At 42.0% G+C, this 16,656-nt stretch overlaps 1 protein-coding gene and 2 pseudogenes across 1 annotated transcript in view; all 3 read left to right on the top strand.

Moving 5' to 3' along the window:
• The window catches only part of LOC119942890 (transmembrane protein 132D-like), a 645,325-nt gene that overhangs the window by 46,812 nt on the left and 581,857 nt on the right, over window positions 1–16,656 (top strand). The window lies entirely within an intron of this gene.
• On the top strand, window positions 13,632–13,726 carry LOC119943117 (annotated as a pseudogene).
• On the top strand, window positions 14,095–14,189 carry LOC119943162 (annotated as a pseudogene).

Raw genomic sequence — 16,656 nt, 5'->3', positions numbered from 1 at the left:
AAAGGAAAACTTCACGACAGCAGCTCAGCTCTCAGGTCACTTTCACAGGGGATTTTTTGGGAACTGGAATTTTGGGGAGCTGTGTGGGTCATGCATAAAGGCTCTACAACAAAATCAGCTCAAAATCACTGCTCTCATTTAAACAGAAATTAGGATTTGGGTTTGTTTTTAATTTCAGATTTCCAAGACACACCAGCCAAGCTATTATGCCCACATCACCTCCACGAAAGAACCTCTCTCGCACCCTCTGTTTTGAAAATTGCTAACTGTGGAAGCTCCTCTCCAAAAGCCATTCAGTTAATTGGGTCTCTATTTACAGATGGTCATAAGTCCCAAAGAAATTCATTCATTCATTCAATCGTATTTATTGAGCGCTTACTGTGTGCAGAGCACTGTACTAAGCACTTGGGAAGAAATGTAATGATGACGACAATGGAGTGGGGAGGGAAAGACAGGTAGATGTCAGCCTTGAGAACTGGATAGAGCACGGGCCTGGGATTCAGAAGGTTCTGGGTTCTAATTCCATCTCCGCAACTTGTCTGCCATGTGATCACACTTCATTTCTCTGTGCCTCAGTTACCTCATCTATAGAATGGGATTAAGACCATGAGCACCATGTGGGACATGGACTGTGTCCAACCTGATTATCTTAGTACACTGCTTAATACAGTCCCTGACACATAGTAAGTGCTCAGCAAATATCATAAAAAGCCTCACTGGGCCCCCTGCCCCAACCTAAACCTGTCTTTCACCAAGGGATCTCAACTGTTTTTTCCCCTCACAGAAGGAAGTAGGTTTCCTCAATACACTACTTTTTCAGAGAGAGTGGTTGGGCAAAGTGAACTGAAGAGGACGCAGAACCTGGAAACCTTCTCCTTCATCAATCAGTGGCATTTATTGAGTGTCTGCTGTTGCAAAGCACTGTACTAAGTGCTTGGGAGAGTATACTACAATGGATAGGATGCCTGCCTTCCAGAGAATCTATAAACTAGTGAAGAGTTGACGGCACTACCATCCTTCCCGTCTCACAAACCCGCAACCTTGGTGTCATCCTCGACTCCGCTCTCTCATTCACCCCTCACATCCAAGCCGTCACCAAAACCTGCCAGTCTCAGCTCCGCAACATTGCCAAGATCCACCATTTCCTCTCCATCCCAACCGCTACCCTGCTCGTTCAAGCTCTCATCCTATCCCGTCTGGACTACTGCATCAGCCTTCTCTCTGATCTCCCATCCTCGTTTCTCTCCCCACTTCAATCCATACTTCATGCTGCTGCCCAGATTGTCTTTGTCCAGAAACACTCTGGGAATGTCACTCCCCTCCTCAAAAATCTCCAGTGGCTACCAATCAATCTGCACATCAAGCAGAAACTCCTCACCCTGGGCTTCAAGGCTGTCCATCACCTCGCCCCCTCCTACCTCACCTCCCTTCTCTCCTTCTACAGCCCACCCCACACCCTCTGCTCCTCTGCTGCTAATCTCCTCACCGTACCTCGTTCTCGCCTGTCCCGCCATCGACCCCCGGCCCATTTCATCCCCCAGGCCTGGAATGCCCTCCCTCTGCCCCTCCGCCAAGCTAGCTCTCTTCCTCCCTTCAAGGCCCTGCTGAGAGCTCACCTCCTCCAGGAGGCCTTCCCAGACTGAGCCCCTTCCTTCCTTTCCCCCTCGTCCCCCTCTCCATCCCCCCATCTTACCTCCTTCCCTTCCCTACAACACCTGCATATATGTATATATGTTTGTACTTATTTATTACTCTATTTATTTATTTTACCTGTACATATCTATTCTATTTTATTTTGTTAGTATGTTTGGTTTTGTTCCTTGTCTCCCCCTTTTAGACTGTGAGCCCACTGTTGGGTAGGGACTGTCTCTATATGTTGCCAACTTGTACTTCCCAAGCACTTAGTACAGTGCTCTGCACACAGTAAGCACTCAATAAATACGATTGATTGATTGATTGATAGAGTATGAAGGGAGAACAGTGCTTTGCGCATAGTAAGCGCTTAATAAATGCCATCAAAAAAAAAAGGGAAGGGATTAGGAAATGTCCTTTGGTGGCTAGGTAATGGGTGTGAAGATGAGGTATTTGGCACAGCTGTGGAACTAAGTCTGAGTTTAAAGAATGTGGGACCCACCCTATTCAGCAATCAATCAGTGATATTTCTTGAGTGCTTGCTGTGTGCAGAGCACTATACTAAGCACTTGGGAGAGTACAAAAGAATTAGTAGAAATGAGCCCTGCTCTCAGAGGCTTTACAGTCTAGTGCAAATCCTATCTTCAATTGCTACTGGTGTTGGCTCCTAGGTTCCTTCATATTCAACAATTACTCTCCCCACCATCAAAGCCTTATAAAAAGCATATCTTGTCCAAGAGGCTTTCCCTAAGTCCTTATTTCCTTTTCTCCTGCTCTCTTCTAAATAGACCTTTTTGGCTCCCATTATTCACCCTCATCCCCCAGCACTGAAGTGTATTTCTGTAATTCCAGCACTTGGAACCGTGCTTTGCACATAGTAAGCGCTTATTAAATGCCATCATTATTATCATTTATTTATATGCATTAATGCCCATCTCCCCATCTAGCTGGTAAGCTTGTTTTGGGCAGGGATTGTGTCTTCCAACTCTGTTGTATTCTCCCAAGTGCTTAGTATAGTCCTCTGTACATAGTAAGCACTGTATAAATAAGATTGATTCCTTCCATACTGCTCTGAATGGAGTCACTGAAGAGTCCTGAGACTGCTGCCAGTGAGGTTATTTACTCCCTCTTTGAGCCAGCTTAGCATCTAGAGCCAGTGGGCAGTTGCCAGCTCCCCTTCGAAGGTAGTTCTGCCTTGCTGGGAAGATGCATTTTTATGAAATGAAGGAAGCTTTAAAAAAATAGATGGAAAGACTTTAGGGCATTTTCAGTAAAGTTGGAGAGGATCCTGAAGGTGCTGAAGATAAATATAAAAATGATGGGAGCAAAGAGTCAAATCTAAGAGTTTTTAAGATTAAAGTTCTGAAAGCTGTATAAAAGAGAAGTCTTGCAGTTTGTAAGGGATATGTCACTGTGAAGGGCTAAACGTATCTAGGTGAATTATCGCCAATGTTCTGAAAGGGGAGAAAGTGGATCCAAAGCAGTACAAAGTGCTGAATGCTTTTCACTAGCTCTCTTTAGGAGATCAGAGAGAGGTACCGTTGCACACAAGTGGGAGTTGTATCACGGCTATTGCAATGCTTGCTAGACTGGCAGCGATGTGGCTACCCAACAAGGAATGATAAATAGAAGTTAAATGTAGGTAGTCTTGGAGAGAGATGGTTAAGATTAGAACAATCTCCAATAGAAGTGAAAGGTGGAAATCAAAGTTAACAGTCACTCACCTAATTATTAATGCATGGAAGATTCCATGGGGCTACTTAGGGAATACTTGGGAATCTTGAAAGACAAAATGCCCATATGAGGAGAGGAAGAAGAAATGAGCTATCAGCAAATGCTATGGATTCATTCATTCAATTGTATTTATTGAGCACTTACTGTGTGCAGAGCACTGTAATAATAATAATAATAATGGTATTTGTTAAGCGCTTACTATGTGCAAAGCACTGTTCTAAGCACTGGGGAGGTTACAAGGTGATCAGGTTGTCCCACCTGGGGCTCATAGTCTTAATCCCCATTTTACAGATGAGGTAACTAAGGCACAGAGAAGTTAAGTGACTTGCCCAAAGTCACACAGCTTTATTGACCACTTACTGTGTGCAGAGCACTGTACTAAGCGCTTAAATACTGGCCACCACAGCACTGCCGTTATGAACAAGAGGAAATTTCTGAGAACACCTGGTGGAAATCTGCATTTTCTTTAACTGCCTTGTTAACAGAAACCAACAGGATCATAACATGGCTGCTCCAGAGCTGGCTATTTTTACATCCCCTCCATACACAGACTTTACACATATGTGAACAGCATTCAGATATATGGGTGATATGCACTAAGCGCTTGGGAGAGTACAATATAACAATAAACAGACACATTCCCTGCCCACAATGATCTTACACTCTATAGGGGGAGACCGACATTAATATAAATAAATGAATTACAGATTTGTACATAAGTGCTGGGGCTGGGAGGGGGATTGAATGAGAGAAGTAAGTCAGGGTGACACAGAAGGGGGAGGGAGAAGAGGAGAGGAGGGGTTAATCAGAGAAGGCCTCTTTGAGGAGATGTAATTTCAGTGAGGCCCTGAAATGGAAGAGAGTAATGGTCTGATTTCAGGAGGGAGGATGTTCTAGACGATAGGTAGGAGGTGAGCAAGAGATAGGTGGTGAGAAAGATGAGATCAAGGTTCAATGAGAAGGCTGGATTAGAGGAGCAAAGTGCGCGGGCTGTGTTGTAGGATGGTAGCGAGGTGAGGTAAGACGGAGGAAGGTGATTGAGTGCTTTAAAGTCAATGGTGTTTAGTTTCTGTTTGATGTCAAGGTGGATGGGCAACAACTGGAGTTTTTTGAGGAGTGGGGAAACGTGACCTGAACGTTTTGGTAGAAAAATGATCTGGGCAGCAGAGTGAAGTAAAGACTGGAGTGGGGAGAGACAAGAGGCAGGAAGGTCAGCAAAGAGGTTGATGCAGTAATCAAGGTGGGGTAATAATAATTGTGGTATTTGAGAATTATTTACTATGTGCCTGGAACTCTACTAAGGCCTGGGGTGGATACAATCAAATCGGTTGGACACAGTCCCCATCTTCCAAATGAGGTAACTGAGGCACAGAGAATTGAAGTGACTTGCCCAGTGTCACACAACAGACAAGTGGTGGAGGTGGGATTAGAACCCATGACCTCCTGACTTCCATGTCTATGCTCTATCCTGGGTTCAAATCCTGGCTCCGCCACTTGTCAGCTGTGTGACTTTGGGCAAGTCACTTCACTTCTCTGTGCCTCCGTTACCGTGGGTCAGTGGAAAAGAGCATGGGCTTTGGAGTCAGAGGTCATGGGTTCAAATCCCGGTTCTGCCAATTATCAGCTGTATGGCTTTGGGCAAGTCACTTCACTTCTCTGTGCCTCAGTTACCTCATCTGTAAAATGGGGATTAAGACTGTGAGCCCCCCGTGGGACAATCTGATCACCTTGTAACCTCCCCAGCGCTTAGAACTGTGCTTTGCACATAGTAAGTGCTTAATAAATGCCATTATTATTATTATTAAGATTGTGATCCCCACATGGGACAACCTGATCACCTTGTATTCCTCCCCAGTGCTTAGAACAGTGCTTTGCACATAGTAACCGCTTAACTTACTATGTTGAGGAAGCCCCTCCTTCCTCTCCTCCTCCTCCCCCCTCCATCCTGCCCCACCTTACCTCCTTCCCTTCCCCACAGCACCTGTATATATGTTTGTACGTATTTATTACTCTATTTATTTATTTTATTTGTACATATCTATTCTATTTATTTTATTTTGTTAATATGTTTTGTTTTGTTCTCTGTCTCCCTCTTCTAGACTGTGAGCCCACTGTTGGGTAGGGACCGTCTCTATATGTTGCCAACTTTTACTTCCCAAGCACTTAGTACAGTGCTCTGCACACAGTAAGCACTCAGTAAATATGATTGATTGATTAACAAATGCCATTATTATTATTATGCCATGGGTGCGAACAAAAATAGGTGTGGACTGGATGTTTCAGGAACTCAACTGTTTGGAGTGGGCTAGATGCAGGTCTGTGGACTTGCTGCTGTTCTTTCAAGGATTCTGAGCCCTCTCACCACAAAATGTCACTTAAACCTGTGTTCATGGCGAGGCCAATTTTAACAGCAAGCAGGAAATCAATTGATCATCACCTCAACGTTGTTAACTCTTGCAGGCTGAGCAGAGCTCTGGTTAGTAAGTTACAGATGGGTACTTTATTGGTTGGAAATGTAGTTTGGCATTATCAATTATGACCCAAATATGGCTTTGCTAACCAAGTTTGGGCTTTAGCAGAAGTTGGGGCTCATGATTCTATGTGTAGGTGGAGACCTCAGGGGCAAAATATTCAGGTGGGGTCCCTTAGCACAGGCAGAACCTTCAGGGGAATTGGAATAATATGAAAGGAGCCACATTAAATCAGCACTAGGGCTTTTAAGGTGCTTGAAATGCAAAATATTCAGCCTTCCAGATCGGCTTCATCAGGTGTTTCTGCTTTGCTTGCCAGCTGAGCTTGGAGCTTCTCAGATTTGTTTTTAAAAAGAGCTGGTTTAGAGGATTCATTAGCAATCTGTATTAACATCTGAAGATCTGAATGGGCCCGAGGAGTGAGTCAGGGTTGTGAGAACGGTGTGGCGAGCTCATTTATTAATAATGATGGTATTTATTAAGTGGTTACTCTGTGCCAAGCACCAGGGCAGATGTAAAGTAATCAGACTGGACACAGTTTGATTTTTTTTGTTTGGTTTTAGTGGTTTTGTTTTTAATGGTATTTGTTAAGCACTTATTCTGTGCCAGGAACTGTTCCAAGCCCTGGGGTGGATACAAGCTAAATAGGTTGGACACAGTCCCTGTACCACATGGGACTCACAATCAATGCCCATTTTACAGATGAGGTCAACTGAGGAACAGAGAAGTGAAGTGACTTGTCCAAGGTCATGCAGCAGACAAGTGGCAGACCTGGGATTAGAACCCAGGTCCTTCTGAGAAGCAGCATGGCTCAGTGGAAAGAGCACAGGTTTGGGAATCAGAGGTCATGGGATCTAATCCTGACTTTGCCACTTGTCAGCTGTGTGACTTTGGGCAAGTCACTTCACTTCACTGTGCTTCAGTTACCTCATCTGTAAAATGGAGATTGATTGTGAGACCCACGTGGGACAACCTGATCACCTTTCATCCCCCCAGTGCTTAGAACAGTGCTTTGCACATAGTAAGCACTCAACAAATGGCATCATCATCATTATTATTATTATTCTGACTCCCAGGCCTGTGGTCTATCCACTAGACCCCACAGTCCCTGCCCTCCAAAGGATTCATAGTCTAAGGAGAAGGGAGAGGAAGTATCTTATTCCCATTTTACAGAGGAGGAAATAGGCACAGAGAGGTTAAGTGACTTGCCCAAGGTCACATAGCAGATAAAGGGCAGAATTGGGAGTAAAACCTTAGTCTCATTATTCCTAGTCCTGCTGTCCTATTCCCTTTCACCATAGAAATGGCAATACTTGTTGGGCCTATATGAGCTTGTTGGGTTATGGCAGGTGGGCTACTCACAATTTAACTGTGGTACTTGTGAAGTGCTTACTATGTACCATGAACTGTACTAAGCACTAGAGTACATGAGATAATCACGTTAGACGTAACCCCTGTCCCACTTGGGGCTCACAGTGTAAATGGGAGGGGCTAGGATTCAATCCCTGTTTTGCAGATGAGAAAGCAAGGTATAGAGAAGTTAAGTGACTTGGCCAAGGTCACATAATAGTTGAGTATGGAATCCTTGGTTAAACCCAGGTCCTCTGACTCTCAGGGCTGTGCTCTTTCCACTAGGCAACACTGCTTCTCTCTAACACACTCTAGTGTCCCAAACTTCTGACTTTCTCCGACTCTCCCTGTTGTTTTCTAGTTTTCATTCCTAGCGATGCTTGCAGGAAATGGAAGCAAGACATTTCCGCACTTTCTTTTGAGGTTCTATCCAACCGCTTCTTCAAATACCAAATGGGAGAAATGTCCACAGGTTTGGAAACAACCTGGATCTGGGCACAGATCATCTGGACCTGAGACAGAGCTCTAAATTTAAACACTACGTTGGTTTGTGGTTCTGGTATAGCCACCAAACGTGGTAGGGTCTCCGAAATCCTGCAACACAGCCATGAGGCGAACTTATTTGAAGACTCGCTGGTCATTTCAGCAACAGGCAGGGCAGGAAAATGACTTCAGAATTTTAAAGATCTCCAAGCACTTAAAGAATTGGCTGGTTTCTTTTGGTTTCAAGAGAAACAGCATGGCTTAGTGGTCTGGGAATCAGAGGGTCGTGAGTTCTCATTTGGGCTTCACCACTAGTCTGTTGTGTGACCTTGGGCGAGCCATTTCACTTCCCTGTGCCTCCGTTACCTCATCTGTAAAATGGGGATTGAGACTGTGAGCCCCACATGGGACAGAGACAGTGTCCAACCCAATTTGCTTGTATCCAATCCAGCGTTTAACAAATACAACAATTATCATTATTTAGGACCTGGAAAAAATGACTGAGACTTGCTCTGTGATATGACCTGGTGTTTGCTCTAGTTCTATCAAAGGTAGGCTTTTGCCTCGGTCACCTTGGTGGTCTTCTCCCTCCAGCCTCTCCTGTCTACACTCTGCTGACACATCACTTGGCTCACCTTTCTCCATTCCACAAAACCTCATTTGGCTCCTCATCCAGCAAAAGCTCCCAATTGCTCCCAAAGCTCAGCCTCTTCATTTGCTACAAGCAAAATTGAAACTGTACTTTACTCTTGACTCTCCTACCTCGCTGTCCAAATTCATGCTGTTCCCAAGCCTGGAAAGAATCTCCCCCACCCCTGGCCCTAGATCGGACCCCTCCTCATGTCTGAAGCCCTCCTTAAAGCTCATCTCCCTCTTTCCTGATTAATTTCCTTTTCCCCTACTCCAAGCTCATCAGCCTCCTCTAGCACTTTTATTCTTGTTTAGTCCCATCTTTAACACTTCTGGTATATATCTTTTATTTGTAGACTCAATTATTTGTTTCCATTACTTTAGTTGTAGATATTTTTATATCTTGATCTCCCATTAGAGTGTAAGATCCTTGGGGCAGCGGTTGAGTCTCCTTATTCCATTATACTTTCCCTAGCGCTCGGTAATAATTGTAATGATAATAATTATGGCACAGTGGGTGCTCAATAAATGCCACTACAATTGACTACTTAGTACAGTGTTTTGCACACAGTAAGCACTCAATAAATACAAGTGAGAGACCTGTTTCTCTAAGGCTGCAGAGCAAGTTCCCCTAACACAGCCTTGCCTTAGAGTTGTGAAATTGACAGAGGTTAAAAAAAAAGGCAGCATTCTTGCTAGAAGACACTGGTTAGTGGCACCCTTCTTTAACTTGTTAAAAAAAAAAGGCAGAATTCTTGCCAGAAGACACTGGTTAGTGGCACCCTTCTTTAACTTGATAAAAAAAAGGCAGAATTCTTGCTAGAAGACACTGGTTAGTGGCACCCTTCTTTAACTTGATAAAAAAAAGGCAGAATTCTTGCTAGAAGACACTGGTTAGTGGCACCCTTCTTTAACTTGATAAAAAAAGGCAGAATTCTTGCTAGAAGACACTGGTTAGTGGCACCCTTCTTTAACTTGATTTGCTTTCTGTGGGTACCTTGGCATATAATTTATATGCAATCATTTTATCTACAGTAAAGAAATACAGTTATTAATGTGCATACTCAAAACCTGCATGAGCATACGCTTTCATTTATATAGTCTGTCTTTAGGGCACACTTGGTTTCACTTAGAATAAATTATCATACATTTATCATTAGTTAGCAAGTTATTAACATTAATATAAACAAATATGTGGCACATTCCTTCAAGAAGATTACCTTTTTAATCACTTAGTGAATGTAGCAGGCAGTCTTTACATATTTTATATTTTAACGGATGTGCTTTCTCAGTTTCCACAGATATTAAAAAATTGCCAGGGACTTTGTATCACTTAGCTTGGATTCTAGTTTAATTGAGGTGAGAGGGGTTAAAAACAACTTTTCTCTTCCGCTGTCCAGCATGCAGTGTTTCAACTTGTTAAACTTTTCATGTGGAGTTGAGGCTTCTTGCCAATCAATCCCCTTGATATCTCAGGCAAAACTAAAAACCTCCTGGAGAACAGCTGCTGTTGCATTCGATGAAGTTTTAAAGGAATAAAACAAAAGACATGTAAAATCCATGATGCAGGTTTGGTATGGCAGACCTGAAAAGTTAATTCCCCAAATTGAACAACTAGCAGATCATAGGGACTCTTTAGATGTATGGTGTACAGTTCAGTCTCCATAATTGCGGTTTTAGTTTTAGGATTGGTTATGAGAAGAGAGATCAAAGGAGGGTCTAACTCTTCCCTATCTTAATGCTTTTCTATAACTCAGGTTAAAAAAAGTTAGTAATAGCAATATCAAGTGTGAAAAGAATCAACACATTCTTTCCTTGAGTTGTTGACACAGCCCTTGTGTGTTTATGTGTGCTTCCTTGCTTGAGTGTGAGTGCACATATCTATATATGTATTTTATTCTCTCTGTTCTTTAGTTGTTTGCCATCTCTGATAATTTGCCTTAGGTTTTCAGATAGTTTGGAGTGGTCAGAAAAAGAAATTCAGAGACTTAAATTTGGGCTCTCGGGAATGAGAGATGAACTCATGCAGTGTGAAGTTCAGGATCTTTTTTCCATTTTACAGTTTATCTTTTTGCCTATAAACGTTTTAAATGAAAGAATAGGTATGCAAATGCACTCTTGTTAAATCTTCCAGTTTGTTGCATCCTGCAGGTTGTTATATATAGGAGAACAGTGCTTTGCACATAGTAAGTGCTTAATAAATGCTATTATTATTATCGAGTTATCAATTTATAGCAATTATATCAATTTATATCGATTTATAATAAACTCATAAGCATGCTGGCTCTTCTTCTGTGCCTAAAGGACTGACATAGCCTCCTATGGTGGGAAAGAATAAAAATTCCAATCATGGACATAAAGTGTGAGTCAGTTTAAGGGACATGGGGCTGGACATAAGGGGTCCTGGGTTCTAGTCTCGCCTCTGTCTTGGCTCTCAATATGGTCTTGGGCAAGTTACTTAATCTTTCTGGACTTCTGGTGGCTCATCTGTAAAACAGGAATAAAAATATATGCCTTCTAGTTTACAGGGATGCTGTGAGGATCAAAGGAAATAAATGATGTGAAAGTGCTATGAAAAATACAAGAGTATACTAGAACAAAATCCTGATATTTGAAAACTCTAACTTTCGATTGCTGTACAAATGATTCTCCTAGCTCTTTTAAAAATTTTAATAGTAATAATTATCAAATGTGGATTTTAAGCCCTAACTATGTGCTAAGCACTGTTCTAAGTGCTGGGGTAGATACAATAATAATAATGATGATGGTATTTGTTAAGCACTTACTATGTGCCAAACACTGTTCTAAGTACTGGAGTAGATACAAGGTAATCAGTTTATCCCACATGGGGCTCACAGTCTTAATCCCCATTTTACAGATGTGCTAACCCATTGTTGGGTAGGGATTGTCTCTATCTGTTGCCAAATTGAACTTTACAAGCGCTTAGTGCAGCGCTTTGCTCACAGTAAATGCTGAAGAAATGCAATTGAATAAATGAACAGAGAAGTTAACTGACTTGCCCAAAGTCACACAGCTGTGACCCCCAAGCCCATGCTCTTTCCACTAACCCACACTAATACAAGGTAACCAAGTTGTCCCACGTGGGGCTCACTGTCTTAATTCCCATTTTACAGATGAGATAACTGAGGCATAGAGAAGTTAAGTGACTTGCCCAGGGTCACACAGCAGACAAGTGGCAGAGCTGGGATTAGAACCCATGACCTTCAGACTCCCAGCTCCTCACTCTATCCATTACGCCATTCTGCTCCATGGGAGCAGTTGTGAATTTAGATGTGAACCTGCATTTGTTTCAACTGAGTAACAAATGGTACCACTTAAAATTATTCTCCTGCAATAATAGAGTTTTTCAAATAATCTATTTCTATTTTCATTAAGGTGTGCTGGTTATTAAACTGACTCTCAACTAATTAAGCCAAGCGCTATTCTTAAATAAGATTTGAAAATTGTAGAATGATCTGACTCATTCAAAGAGGAGGAAAACATGATATCTATTTTGGTCATTTTTGTATCTATTCCAGATTTTTAGTCTTAGATAAATCATCCCTGAGGCTCAGAAAAAATCATTCATGGATGAGAACACAATATGCTTTAGTTGTAACAAATGTTATAATCAAAGACCTAATTACAGAGAGAGAAAATATGTTATGGAAAAGTCTCGATGCATAAACTTGAAATTCTGTCTGCCAAATGAACCTTTGGAACAAATTTGAAAAAAAAAAACCCCATAATATCAAGTGGTTTTCTTCTGTTTTCACTTTTAACGGTTGTTTCATGATCTCTAGTTTCCATAGAGTGAGGCTAGCAGTGTTTACTTTCCAATTTGGTTGTTTCTATTGAGTTACATCTTAATTTTACTCCAGTTTTCCTGTAATTAAAATGTTGTTCTTCAGTATCTTGCTTGTTTGTTTTCAAGCAGGAATGATAATGTTAGCACAGCAATGGGATTTTATTTGTTCATTACCAGGTACTGGAGATACTGTAGCTAGAGATCCCTCTCTTTCGCTCTCTCTTTTTCTCTCACTATCTCTTTCTCTCTTTAGATCTGTGACTATGAAAGGAATATAAGGTCTTTTTTGCTTTTGGAAAGAGCCCGGGCTTTGGAGTCAGAGGTCATGGATTCAAATCCCGGCTCCGCCAATTGCCAGCTGTGTGACTTTGGGCAAGTCACTTAACTTCTCTGTGCCTCAGTTACCTCATCTGTAAAATGGCGATTAAGAGTGTGAGCCCCCATGGGACAACCTGATCACCTTGTAACCTCCCCAGCGCTTAGAACAGTGCTCTGCACATAGTAAGCACTTAATAAATGCTATTATTATTATTGGCTTTCACTTTGTATGGTTTGGGAGAAAGATCTTAAATATTTTCACCACTGGTTTGCAAAAACTTTAATAGTGCTATTCATAGAATCCCAAATGCGGAATACTGCTAAATATTTTATTTTCTCAGCTTAAATTTGTATTTAGCCCCTTTATCGTATCAAAGTAGTCATTAGGGCCTTTACTAAGTGCTGGGGGAGATATTCATTCAATCGTATTTATTGAGCGCTTACTGTGTGCAGAGCACTGTACTAAGCGCTTGGGAAGTACAAGATATGACAGAGATATGAGGTTGGATTTAGTTCAGGTATCCCATGAGGCTCACAGTCTTAATCCCAATTATTTTTTTTTCTATAGATAAGGTAACAGATTCACAGAGAAGCAAAGTGACTTGCCCAAGTTCACACAGCATACAAGGAGAGGAACTGGGCTTAGAACCCAGGTCCTTTTGACTCCCAATCCCCACTCACATTAGCTCACATGTGTAGCTTCTTTGAGCTGAGACTACAGAAATCATTGTTTCCCAGAGACTTATGTTTTATAATGAAATCATATTGAGAAGCAATTTAGGATTCACCATTCAAAATATGTGCATTCTTTAGATTTTTCTCACATTAATTCTTCACACATTAATTCTCGGCCCCACAGCTTCTCTTGGTTAGTTCCTCTGAACTCACAAATTGCCTTTTTAAATATCTCCATAAATGTATGGTCCCTTTGAAGCGTCCAGAATCTGAGATCACCTTCCTTTCCCTTGAGAAAGCCGATTATATTAGGGAAAAACAATAGGTTAATGAGGTTTGGATGTGAAATTATGCTGCCCATAGGATTTATTTTAAAAAGTATTTCATCTTCTAGACTGTGAGCCCACTGTTGGGTAGGGACGGTCTCTATATGTTGCCAACTTGTACTTCCCAAGCGCTTAGTACAGTGCTCTGCACACAGTAAGCGCTCAATAAATACGAATGAATGAATGAATGAATCATTAACAACGGCAGCACATATACTAAAATTGGAATGATACAGAGAAGATTAGCATGGCCCCTGCGCAAAGATGAAACGCAAATTCATGAAGCACTCCATATTTTTGCACATCCACCAAGCTAGCTCTCTTTCTCCCTTCAAAACCCTACTGAGAGCTCACCTCCTCCAGGAGGCCTTCCCACACTGAGCCCCCTCCTTCCTCTCCCCCTCCTCCCTATCCCCCCGCCTTACCTCCTTCTCCTCTCCAAAGCACCTGTATATATGTATATATGTTTGTACCTATTTATTACTCTATTTATTTATTTTACTTGTACATATTTATTCTATTTATTTTATTTTGTTAATATGTTTTGTTTTGTTGCCTGTCTCCCCCTTCTATACTGTGAGCCCGCTGTTGGGTAGGGACCGTCTCTATATGTTGCCAACTTGTACTTCCCAAGTGCTTAGTACAGTGCTCTGCACACAGTAAGTGCTCAATAAATACGATTGAATGAATGAATGAATGAATGAATTAGCATGGCCCCTGTGCAAGGATGACACGCAAATTCGTGAAGCGTTCCATATTTTTGCACATCCACCACGCTAGCTCTCTTTCTCCCTTCAAAGCCCTACTGAGAGCTCACCTCCTCCAGGAGGCCTTCCCACACTGAGCCCCCTCCTTCCTTTCCCCCTCCTCCCCCTCCTCACCCCCCGCCTTACCTCCTTCCCCTCCCCACAGCACCTGTATATATGTATATATGTTTGTACGGATTTATTACTCTATTTATTTTATTTGTACATATTTATTCTATTTATTTTATTTTGTTGATATGTTTTGTTTTGTCGTCTGTCTACCCCTTCTAGACCATGAGCCTGCAGTTGGGTAGGGGCCGTCCCTATATGTTGCCAACTTGTACTTCCCAAGCGCTTACTACAGTGCTCTGCACACAGTAAGCGCTCAATAAATACGATTGAATGAATAATAATAATAATAATGATATTGGCATTTAAACACTTAGTGGGAAGCAGCATGGCATAGCATGGCTCAGTGGAAAGAGCCCGGGCTTTAGAGTCAGAGGTCACGGGTTCAAATCCCAGTTCCACCACTTGTCAGCTGTGTGACTTTGGGCAAGTCACTTCACTTCTCTGGGCCTCAGTTACCTCATCTGTAAAATGGGGATTAAGACTGTAAGCCCCACGTGGGACAACCTAATCACCTTGTATCCCTCCCAACGCTTAGAACAGTGCTTTGCACGTAGTAACCACTAAATAAATGCCATCATCATTATTATTATTATTATTAGTGGTTAGAGGCTGGACCTGGGACCTGGGACCTAGAAGGTCATGGGTTCTAATCCTGGCTCTGCCACTTGACTGCTATGTGGCCTTGGGCAAGTCACTTTACTTCTCTGGGCCTCAGTTACCTCATCTGTAAAATGGGGCTTAAGACTGTGAACCCTTTGCCGGACAGGGCCTGTGTCCACCCCGATTTGCTTGTATTCACCCCAGCACTTATTACAGTGCCTGGCACATAGTAAATGCTTAACAAATGCCACAATTATTAATATTATCATTGTCATTATTCTTATTATACATGGGTAGCTTCTTTGAGCTGAGAATACAAAAGTCATTGTTTCCCAGAGACTTATGTTTTATAATGAAATCATATTGAGAAGCAATTTAGGATTTGTCATTCCAAGTATGTGCATTCTTTAGATTTTTCTCACGTTAATTCTCCAGGCTTGCTGTTCTAGTGATCTTTGATGGTATTTAATATATAACCCTCAAGTAAGCCAGAGTACTACCTAAGAGATTATGGATTGCTTTTAAAAACCAATGAAAATGGTATAAATGTTAGTTAAATATAAGCAGACCAGCCTGCTATTCACCCACTTGTGCCGTATCTCAATCAGCTGCGACTGTTCCTTTCATTTGGAAAATCCTAATCAGAAAAGAAACAGTCCTGTCTTTCTAAGGGTGTAATTGCTTTTCAGTGAAAGGCAGAGTTAACAACGATGCCAGCCCGAGTTCCATTACAGAAGCCTTCTCACATCTAACTTCTTTTTAAATTGTTAGACTGCCTGAATGCCTACTGTTAGCCAATTATGTGAGTGATGGGTAATTGAGAGGAACTGCATGATACTGCAAGAGAGAGAGAGATGGAGAGAGAGAGAGAAAATGTGGTTCAAATATTAAGTTGAGAATTAAGAAAAAGTCTAAGAGTGTCAGCACTGAGAGGCGTATTCAGTGGGAAAAGATTGCCGTGTTTAGTTGTAAAGTGTTTGGACTTGGGACATTAGTGTTTATTTTGTTAGACTGTATGGTCAATGGCACTGTACTCTGCCAAACGCTTAGTACAGTGGTCTGTGCAAAGTAAGCACTCGGTTAAAACTACGGATTGATTGGTTGACCTTAAACCAAGCACTGATCTAATCACTGGGGTACATATGAGGTAATCAGATCATACACAGTCCTTGTCCCATGTGGGGCCCACAGTCTAAGGTGGAGAGAACAGATAAGAAAACTGAGGCACAGAGAAGACAAGTGACTTTTCTAAGGTCCCCAAGTGCTTAGTGCAGTGCTTTGCACACAGTAAATGCTCAATAAATATGATTGAATGAATGAATATTTGTTAAGCACTTACTATGTGCCAGGCACTTTACTAAGCGCTGGGGTGGAGACAAGCATATCGGGGTGGACACAGTCCCTTTCAGGTGGGCTGACAGTCTCAATCCCCATTTTACAGATGAGGTAACTGAGGCCCAGAGAAGTGAAGTAACTAGCCCAAGGTTTCACAGCAGACAAGTGGCAGAGCAGGGATTAGAACCCATGACCTTCTGATTCCTAGTTCTGTGCTCTAACCACTATAGTGCTTGGCACGTAATGCTTAACAAATATTATTATGATCATTTTTTTTCGAGGGCACAAAAGGGCCAAGGCCTGATGTCTGATGGACTTCAATTAGTGCCTTGGATGTGATGAAATTTCAAGGAATTATGAAGCCCAGCTGCCACCTCAAGGTAGTATTATGCTGATGGTATCCAAGGTAGATGAGA

Source organism: Tachyglossus aculeatus, chromosome 21 (genome assembly GCF_015852505.1).
Source record: "Tachyglossus aculeatus isolate mTacAcu1 chromosome 21, mTacAcu1.pri, whole genome shotgun sequence".
NCBI classification, from domain to species: Eukaryota; Metazoa; Chordata; class Mammalia; order Monotremata; family Tachyglossidae; genus Tachyglossus; species Tachyglossus aculeatus.
The sequence above is the reverse complement of the archived record's forward strand: the minus strand, read 5'-3'. Positions and strand labels throughout refer to the sequence as shown.